Genomic DNA, 10,524 nt, shown 5'->3' on the forward strand with positions numbered 1-10,524 from the left:
CTGTTTTACTTATTTATATATAATATTTTATATTTTATAATCTGAATTAAAAAACAATTTCTGAGTAAACGCTGTTATATGTATCATTGCCCACACCATTATGCACCATTGGTGAGGTCCTAGAGGCATAAGCTATAGGTTTTCATTGTTTTTTCAAAATTACTTTGGATCAATTTGTCCCTTAAATTACTCCCTCTTTTATATGTAATCTGCGGTTCACTTGGGATCAGTTCTTTTAGGGTCTCATCAAGCCTTAATATGCCTGTCACGTACCGGCAGGACTGGTGGTGGATCCTCTGAACCAGAGAGGCGATGGCGCGGGTTGTACCAGAGGACCGGTTCTAAGGGGTTACTGGTTTTCACCAGAGCCCGCCGCAAGGCGGGATGGACTTGTTTCGGCGGTAACCACCAGGTCGTGTCCCCCAGTAGTAACTGATATGGCGTGGTACACAGGGAGCAGGCAAGATCGTAGTCGGACGTAGCAGAGGTCAGGGCAGGCAGCAAGGGTTCACAGGCGAGTATATGGTAGCAACGGGTTCGGCAACTGGCAAGGCAATAATCACAGTAGGGAACGCTTTCTCAGAGGCACAAGGCACAAAGATCTAGAAGGGCAGGAAGGGGCAGGTGCCTTTTATTGGGAAATCACATTGGGAGGTGAGGAACCAGCGCACCAATTACCGGTGCGCTGGCCCTTTAAATTTACTGAAGCCGACGCGCGCGCGCGCCCTAGAGAGCGGGGCCGCGCATGCCGGGACGCAGGAGCAAGGAATGCCGCTCAAGGAGCAGGAGAGATGAACGGGGACGCGGCGCCTGAGCGGGGACCAGCCGCCACGCTAGCCGCGTCCCTGCTACAGAGAAACCCGCGCTCCCGATCGCTGCGTTTGACCGGGAGACGCCGGGACCCCGGCACGGAGGACAGAGGCAGCGGGCGCTCCAATCCGGAGGTAGAGACCGGAGCGCTCGCTGTGACAATGCCCCAGTATTTTCTGAGGATTTCCTTTACTTCTTTGGCTTTGTCATCATTTACCCCTATTATTCTTGATGTTTCTTTTCCTTCTTTATTGTCTTTTTTCTTTGGGGTCAGAAGTGAGGACCTGTTTGCTTTCAGTGCTCTGTGATAAGCTCTTATTAGTATTTTATTAGGATATCCCCTGTTCTTTAATCTAGTGCGAAGTTCATCAGCTCTATTTCTAAATTCTTCCAAAGTGGAACAATTTCTCCTAATACGGAGGTACTGCCCCTTTTGAATTCCCTGCTTCAGTGGGCGCGGATGGCAACTGTCCCACCGAAGCAGGGAATTCGTAGCTGTTTCTTTTCGAAAAACTGTGGTCTGAACATTTCTGTCTTTTGTAACCCAGATTTTTAAATCCAGGAACACCATACTCTCAGCGCTGATGGAGCTCGTGAATTTAAGTCCTAATTGGTTATCATTCAGCTCCCTCACAAAAGCCTCAAACATCTCTTTAGTGGACGACCAAATGATCAGGATGTCGTCAACGAATCTAAGCCACAATGTTATGTGGCTAGTCCATGACGACATCCTGTCCCTGAAAACCACTTGGTCCTCCCACCAGCCGAGGTAGAGATTAGCGTAACTGGGGGCGCAGGGGCTCCCCATCGCTGTACCTCGGCTTTGGTTTATATAATAAAAAATACATGAAGGGTAGGGTCACACAGAGCGCTGGTGCGCTCTGTGTGACCCTACCATTCATGTATTTTTATTTTATATATTTTTCATTTATTTATTTATTTATTTAATACATGTATTTTTACATTATATTTTATTTATTTATTTATTTATTTATTTTACACTTTTTACTTTTTTAAAGCTTTGGAACACTTAGTATGCCAAAGTATTGCAGTAACATGCTGACTGTCAGTTTTACACTGACAGGCAGTAACCAGTAACCGAGGCAGACCTGGGGACCTTTGTCAGTCCGATGGGGAGACAGAGGGAGTTCCCTCACTCTGTCAAACCACTTGCAGCTTGCTCGCCATAACTTCTTTTTATTTTTTTTTTTGCTGTTCTTTGTAATGACACCTTTTATTTTACCGTTAAATCTATGGTGCATACAATAAATTACTATTTACTGTACAGTGGTAAATTGATAAGAAACCCACAATTTAGCAACTTTTGGGGGTGTTTTGTTTATACTCTTTACACTTTATAGTAAAACTGACACGTTCTCTTTATTCTCTTGGTCGATACGAATAAAATTATACAAATCTTTACACGCTTTTCTATTATTGTACTACTTTTAGATTTAACAAAATCAGAATCTTTAAAATTACCCTATTCTGACCCCTATAACTATTTAACTTTTCCGTATATGGGGCTGTATGAGGGTCATTTTTTTTGCGCCGTGATCTTTGTTTTCATCGGCACCACTTTTGCTTTTATGTGACTTTTTGATAATTTTATTATCCTTTTTTTTTCTGGGTAGTGATGTGACCTCAAATCAGTAATTCTGGACTTTGGTATTTTTTTAACGTTGACGTCGCTCACCGTACGGGATCATTAAAGGGGTACTCCGGTGGAAAACATTTTTTTTCCAAATCAACAGGTGCCAGAAAGTTAAACAGATTTGTAAATTACGTCTTTATAAAAATCTTAATCCTTCCAGTATCTATCAGCTGCTGTATGCTCCAGAGGAAGATGTGTAGTTCTTTCCAGTCTGACCACAGTGCTCTCTGCTGACACCTCTGTCCATGTCAGGAACTGTCTAGAGCAGGAGCAAATCCCCATAGCAAACCTCTCCTGCTCTGGACAGTTCCTGACATGGACAGAGGTGTCAGCAGAGAGCACTGTGGTCAGACTGGAAAGAACTACAAATCTTCCTCTGGAGCATACAGCAGCTGATAAGTACTGGAAGGGTAAAAAAATTTTTACAGAAGAAATATACAAATCTGTATAACTTTCTGGCACCAGTTGATTTAAAAAAAATATATATATTTCACTGGAGTACCCCTTTAATATTATATTTTATAAGATCAGACATTTCCGTACACGGCGATACCAAATGTTGATTTATGTAAATTTTTTACTTTTTTTTTCTCTTTAAATAGGAAGAAGGGGCTTATTCCCCCTTATTGGGGAGGGGCTTATTCGCCTTAATTAAAATATTACTTTTGTTTTTACGCTTTTTATTTGTCCCCACAGGTAACCATTTTTTGCATTCTTTAGATTGCAGATACTGATCAGTGACGGCTGGAGGCAGGTGAGGAGACCTCCGTCCGCCATATTAGCTGATCTGATCCCCGTCGTGGTGTCGGAGATGAGATCAGTCACCAGAACCGCTGCATTGCTGCAAATGCCGTGATCAGCATTAAAAGGGGTACTCCGCTCGAAGACATCTTATCTCCTATCCAAAGCATAGGGGATAAGATGTCTGATCGCAGGGGGTCCCACCACTGGGACCATCGCGATCTCCATGAATCACCAAAGTCATTTTCAGAACGCTGGGTTTAGGCGGCCATGGTTGTGACATCACGCCACGCCCTGTCCATTCATGTCTATGGAAGGGAGCATGGCTGCCGTGGTTGTGACGTCACGCCACGCCCCGTCCATTCATGTCTATGGAAGGGGGCATGGCTACCGTGGTTGTGACGTCACGCCACGCCCTCTCCATTCATGTCTATGGAAGGGGAGCATGGCGGCCATGGTTGTGACGTCACGCCACATCCTCTCCATTCTTGTCTATGGAAGGGGGGCATGGTGGCCATGGTTGTGACGTCACGCCAGGCTCTTTCCATTCATGTCTATGGGAGGGGGGCATGGCGGCCGTGGTTATGATGTCAAGTCCCGCCCTCTCCATTCATGTCTATGGGAAGGGGCGTGGCGGCCGCCACGCCCCTTCCCATAGACATGAATGGAGAGGGCGGGACTTGACATCATGACCACGGCCGTCATGCCCCCCTTCCATAAACATGAATGGAGGGGGCGTGGGGTGACGTCACAACCATGGACGCCATGCTCCCCTTCCATAGACATGAATGGAGGGGGTGTGCCATGATGTCATGAGGGGGAGTGGCAAGGCGTCACTGCTACCCAAACTCAGCATTCTGAAAGTTATTTGGATAAGGGATAAGATGTCTAGGGGCGGAGCACCCCTTTAATCACAGCATTTAAGGGGTTAATGGAGGACATGAGCGTGATCGCTGGTGGCCGCCATCACCAGCGGGTCACCGGCCGCTAATGGCCGCCGGGACCCGCGGTCTATGATTCGAGTGCAGCTCCTTCACTTGCTTCAAAGCCGCGACGGGATTCGCGGACAGAAGGGTATGTCCTGGTGCGCTAAGTACCAGGCGGCAAGGGCGTACCTGTAGGAAAAGCTACCCGGAAAAGGTGGCGCCAGAGAAATTAAAAATAACAAAAATAACAATGGCGGGTCCTTATTGTCCCTGCACTGCGAAATGTAGTAAGAATTTAGGTCATGTCCCCTTTAAAAGGCCCAGGAGGCTGGAATTAAACTATTAATTTAAAGGAAAAAGTGAAAAGCTTTTAAAAAAACAAAACATTAAAAAGCGAAATCCTCCGTCGCGGTCGCCTTGGTCACGTCCTTTTCTAAGAATGAAAAAGCCGCTCGATACAATGGGAGAAACACAGAGAGGAGAAAAAATGTCTCTCAGTCTTACAATTGTCAGCACTCAAACGAAATTCTCTCGACACAGCAATTGTTGGAGAGCGGAGAGTCTATGGCAGACGTGCGGCGGCGGCGGGACACCTGTAATGTAACAATGGCGCGCCGACAGATGAATGCCTTCCCTCTAATGGGCTATCTTTAACCATCTGCCGACGACGCGTTTCGCTTTACATTATAATGCGCGGGTAATGTTGTTACATAACACCTGATCCTCGCTGCAGCGGGGGGCGAGCGCGGCTCCTCCGATAGGGTCGGCGCTGGGAACGATCCGATATTACGGGAACTATTTTATACAAATAGGCAGGAATAAATTGGCGCTTGTGAAACGCCTTGCGCGGAGGGTCGATGAACCATTGTGCTGAATGCTGTCTATCAGACGGGAGCAGCCGTGTCGCCACGTTCTAGCGCTACAAACAAGTGATAACAACGATAGAACTTGTGTAGTCTGGAGGAGGCATCCAGTACGCCTGCATTATACCGCCAAATGTAGTGTTCTAGAGAGGGTAATGGATACACGATAAAAACAAAATTACAGGGAGACACAGAAGAGACACTCTACATAATATACATATAATACATCACAGGGAAAAGACACCTGGGAGATACTGAATATTCTTCTGCATAAAAGTATAGTAGTTATATTCTTGTATATAGGAGCAGTATTATAGTAGTTATATTCTTGTATATAGGAGGCAGTATTATAGTAGTTATATTCTTGTATATAGGAGCAGTATTATAGTAGTTATATTCTTGTATATAGGAGCAGTATTATAGTAGTTATATTCTTGTATATAGGAGCAGTATTATAGTAGTTATATTCTTGTATATAGGAGCAGTATTATAGTAGTTATATTCTTGTATATAGGAGTAGTATTATAGTAGTTATATTCTTGTATATAGGAGCAGTATTATAGTAGTTATATTCTTGTATATAGGAGGCAGTATTATAGTAGTTATAGTCTTGTATATAGGAGCAGTATTATAGTAGTTATATTCTTGTATATAGGAGGCAGTATTATAGTAGTTATATTCTTGTATATAGGAGCAGTATTATAGTAGTTATATTCTTGTATATAGAAGCAGTATTATAGTAGCTATATTCTTGTATATAGGAGCAGTATTATTGTAGTTATATTCTTGTATATAGGAGAAGAATTATAGTAGTTATATTCTTGTATATAGGAGGCAGTATTATAGTAGTTATATTATTGTATATAGGAGGCAGTATTAAAGTAGTTATATTCTTGTATATAGGAGCAGTATTATAGTAGTTATATTCTTGTATATAGGAGGCAGTATTATAGTAGTTATATTCTTGTATATAGGAGCAGTATTATAGTAGTTATATTCTTGTATATAGGAGGCAGTATTATAGTAGTTATATTCTTGTATATAGGAGCAGTATTATAGTAGTTATATTCTTGTATATAGGAGCAGTATTATAGTAGTTATATTCTTGTATATAGGAGCAGTATTATAGTAGTTATATTCTTGTATATAGGAGCAGTATTATTGTAGTTATATTCTTGTATATAGGGGTATTCTTGTATATAGTAGTTATATTCTTGTACATAAAGTGCAATTATTGTAGTTCTGTTTAGTAATTACCTAATATCAGAAATGCTTTTTTTTTATAATTACATTTACTTTTGCGAAGAAGAAACGTGTCATTGTCTTTCACATGGGGGGTGTCCACGAGCACAGGGGAGATGGCCTCCAATATGCAATAATGCAGTGAATACAAAAAATAATAATATATATATATATATATATATATATATATATATATATATAAACTGTGGGTGCAGTACTACTATTCACCACTGGTAGCGCCGAATCCCTTCTAAATACTGCACACCCTCACATCTGTTCCAACAGCTGTAACACCTGTCTCTGCCAAAACAATAGTGAACGACCGTTGAGATAAAGTTATTTTGCCGTTATTCTGTACCGTCCCTTTAAATGCAATGTATGTAAAACAAGTGATACAGTCAAATGAATGGGTTTGGCATAAATTAAATATTCTGCGTGTGAATTCGCCTTTAATCTTTGAGGTCTTCGCATCACTCCACAATGACAGCGCTGATTGTAGAATGACCCTTGAACTCGTGTTTTATTGCATATATTTACCCGGTCACGCCTCTACAATTTGCATTACCCCTTACCTGGATTCCAGGGTAGAAGGCTATTATTAGGCTACACGCCATATACACGCCATGAGGATATGCTTAATGCTGTGACCTGCCCATAATTTACTATGTGCCATATGGATGATAAAAGAGCCACCGACCCAAGTATGTTTGACATGAAGATGCCTAGATATGATAAGAACACATTGGTAAACCACTATAGTGTTTCCCAAACAACGGGCCTCCAGCTGTCCCAAAACTACAACTCCCAGCATGCCCGGACAGCCGTTGGCTGTCCGAGCATGCTGGGAGTTGTAGTTTTGCAACAGCTGGAGGCACCTTGGTTGGACCAAGGCTTTAACAGATACCAAAGCACAACTCTCATTATCCTGGGATAGAGAACTCAAACAGTTTCACATGAACAGATCTTTGTTACAGTCCTCCCTCCTGTTACACCTCCTGTCACCATCTCTCCTGCTGCACCACCTGTCACCATTCCTCCTGCTGCACCACCTGTCACTGCTGTCAACCTCCCTCCTGCTACACCTCCTGTCATCATCTCTCCTGCTGCATCTCCAGTCACCCTCCGTCCTGTTGCATCTCCTGTCACCCTCCCTCCTGCTGCACCTCCTGTCACCCTCCCTCATGGTGCACCTCCTGTCACTGCAGTTACCCTCCTTCCTGTTACCCCTCCTGTCACTGCTGTCACCATCCCTTCTGCTGTACCTCCTGTCACCTTCCTTCCTGCTGCACTTCTGTCACCCTCCTTCTTGCTGCACCTCCTGTCACCCTCCCTCCTGGTGCACCTCCTGTCACTGCTGTTGCCATCCTTCCTGTTACCCCTCCTGTCAGCATCCCTCCTGTTACACCTCTTGTCACCCTCTTTCCTGCTGCACCTCCTGTCACCCTCCTTCCTGCTGCACCTCCTGTCACCCTTTTTTTTGCTGCACCTCCTGTCACCCTCCCTCCTGCTGCACCTCCTGTCACCCTCCTTCCTGCTGCACCTCCTGTCACCCTCATTTCCTGCTGCACCTCCTGTCATCCTCCTTCCTGCTGAACCTCCTTTCACCCCTCTTTTTGCTGCACCTCCTGTCACCCTCCTTCCTGCTGCACCTCCTGTCATCCTCCTTCCTGCTGAACCTCCTTTCACCCCTTTTTGCTGCACCTCCTGTCACCCTCCCTCCTGCTGCACCTCTTGTCACCCTCCTTCCTGCTGCACCCCCAGTCATCCTCCCTCCTGCTGCACCTCTTGTCACCCTCCCTCCTGCTGCACCTCTTGTCACCCTCCCTCCTGCAGCACCTCCTGTCACCCTCCCTCCTGCAGCACCTCTTGTCACCCTCCCTCCTGCTGCACCTCTTGTCACCCTCCCTCCTGCTGCACCTCCTGTCACTGCTGTCAACCTCTCTCTAAAAGTGTGAAAAAAAGTTGCTGGGAGTTGTAGTTTTGCAACAGCGAAGTCACCCTGGTTGGGAAAACACTCTGGTGACCGGTGTGTCCAGTGCAAGGACTGACTGTAGAGGTGGAGTTGTTTGAGTGATGTTTTGTGTAGAGAATGTGAGCGGCCCATACAGTGAGTATTATTGTATTGTATGGTGAATCCTGTGTCTATACTTGTCAGTCTTGTTATAATGTCTGTAAGGGTAGGTTCACACCACGATTTTGCTATACGGTTTCGGCATACAGTTTCATGAAAAAAAAAAAACGTATACAACCGCACACAAAACCGCGCCCATAGACTTCATATTCAAAACCGTATGCACCATAATGTATACGGTTGTCTCCGTTTTTCAAACCATACGGTTGGCCTACCACTGTTTTTGGTTCAGGTGAAAAACCGTATTAAACCGTATACGTTTTTTTTTCAACATGGGAGTCAATGAGAACCGTACAGAACCTTATGTGCGTACTGTTCCATCCGGTTTTCACCATACGGTTTTTTACTTTCCACATTTTTTTTCTTGGAATTCCAATCAAACAAGTGAAACTTTATTCATAATGGAGTGAAAAGTTCAAAAACGTATACGGTTTTTTTTCGGTCAGCGACTACTCGGCGGACACAGACTGGGAATGTGTGGTAGTGATTAGTGTTGAGCGTGAATATTCCAAATGCAAATTTTTGCCATGAATATCGGCACTTCGTGATTTCGCGAATATTTAGAATATAGCGCTAAATATGCGTAATGACGATTATTCTTTTTTTTTCTTTTCTCCACAGTACATATGACAACAGTTAATTTTTTCTAGGAGCCGAGGAACGTGCTCTCGAATCACCTAAAGGGCAAAAAAAAGTTCAAACGTGTTACCACTAAAAAAACGTGCACAGAGCCGATAACGGTCGGTACCCTGCCCATGCAGGAGTACCCTGGGTGTTTGCAGGGAGGTGCGGAACCTAATGGCCACACACACCTCCCCTAGACCGCCAGGAGGGACACCCAGAAGGGCTACCGCATCCTAACAATCCTGTGAACACACAAAAAGTGACACAGTGAGACAAAAAGAAATAAATAAGTGAGTGTGCGCAGATATACTGCCCGGACATCCGGCCGGATCTATAAAAATTTCTCTGATCCTATCCAGAAGGCCGGGAATCAAGAGGTGAGTGCCACAAGGTGAAGAGATCATGGTGCCCGTGCTTCCACTCTTTTTATTTTTCATTTTTTTTAAGAGCCAAGGTAAGTGCTCTCTATCACCCAAAGTGCAAGAAAAAGTGCAAACGTGTCACATTAAAAAAACGTGCACAAAGGATGCGGTCTATCGCTAAGCCCTTCTCCAACAGGAGAGAGAGAGAGGCCCCCAACAAACCTTACCCTTCACCTCTGGGCCAAAAGGCACCTGTGAGGTTCCAGGTTCGATGCCCCTTTTCGCCGAAGCTACTAAGGGGCCACAAATGCACCTGACTTCAACACAGGCGTTAACCAATGTGAGCCGTATACTGGTGGCATCTCGACCGAAGCCAAGATGTCCAGGGGGTGCAGGGAGGTGCGGAACCTAATGGCGACACACACACACGCCAGAAGGGACACCCAGAAGGGCTACCGCATCCTAACAATCCAGTGGACACACAACACCCAAAAAGTGACACAGTGAGACAAAAAGAGATAAATAAGTGAGTGTGCGCAGATATACTGCCCGGACATCCGGCCGGATCTATAAAAATGTCTCTGATCCTATCCAGAAGGCCGGAAATCAAGAGGTGAGTGCCACAAGGTGAAGAGACCATGGTGCCCGTGCTTCCACTCAGTGAGTCCATCATCCCAGTGAGTTTCGGCACCTCGGGGTCACCACTCCCCGAAGCACTAAAGTACCTCGGCTCTAGACCCTCTCAGCCTCATGGCGAGACCCGGAGGGAACAGGTCACATCGGGGCAGCCGTCGAAATGATTCCTCAGAACCAGCCCCGGAACACCCCGGTACACCTGCCATGCAGCACCCATCCCCCCCCAGCTCCACAACGGCGTCGCCTGCCACCAGCATGAAACTGATAAGAACAGATACTACACTTGATCTTAGCCAAAAGGCCGACATCACAACAAAGATGTGTACTGTGTAAAAATAAGTGATCATCCCCCCGTGCTCCCAGCTTGTGGTCCAAAGGAGGCTCCAATACAATTTACTGTGTGAGTCGTTGTAGAGCGCGAATATTTCGGATATGCGAATATCGCCACTGATCCCTCCCTTCTTTTAGGTGAATGATATAATCGAGCATGCACACCATGCTAATTTTATTACGAATTTTCGCATGGGAAAAAAAA

The 10,524-nt window shown here is 45.0% G+C and overlaps 1 pseudogene; it reads right to left on the reverse strand.

Moving 5' to 3' along the window:
- Window positions 1-10,221: 10,221 nt before the first annotated feature.
- LOC130359980 (U2 spliceosomal RNA) lies at window positions 10,222-10,296 on the reverse strand (annotated as a pseudogene).
- Between the last annotated feature and the right edge of the window lie 228 nt (window positions 10,297-10,524).

Source organism: Hyla sarda, chromosome 2 (genome assembly GCF_029499605.1).
Source record: "Hyla sarda isolate aHylSar1 chromosome 2, aHylSar1.hap1, whole genome shotgun sequence".
Taxonomy (NCBI): Eukaryota; Metazoa; Chordata; class Amphibia; order Anura; family Hylidae; genus Hyla; species Hyla sarda.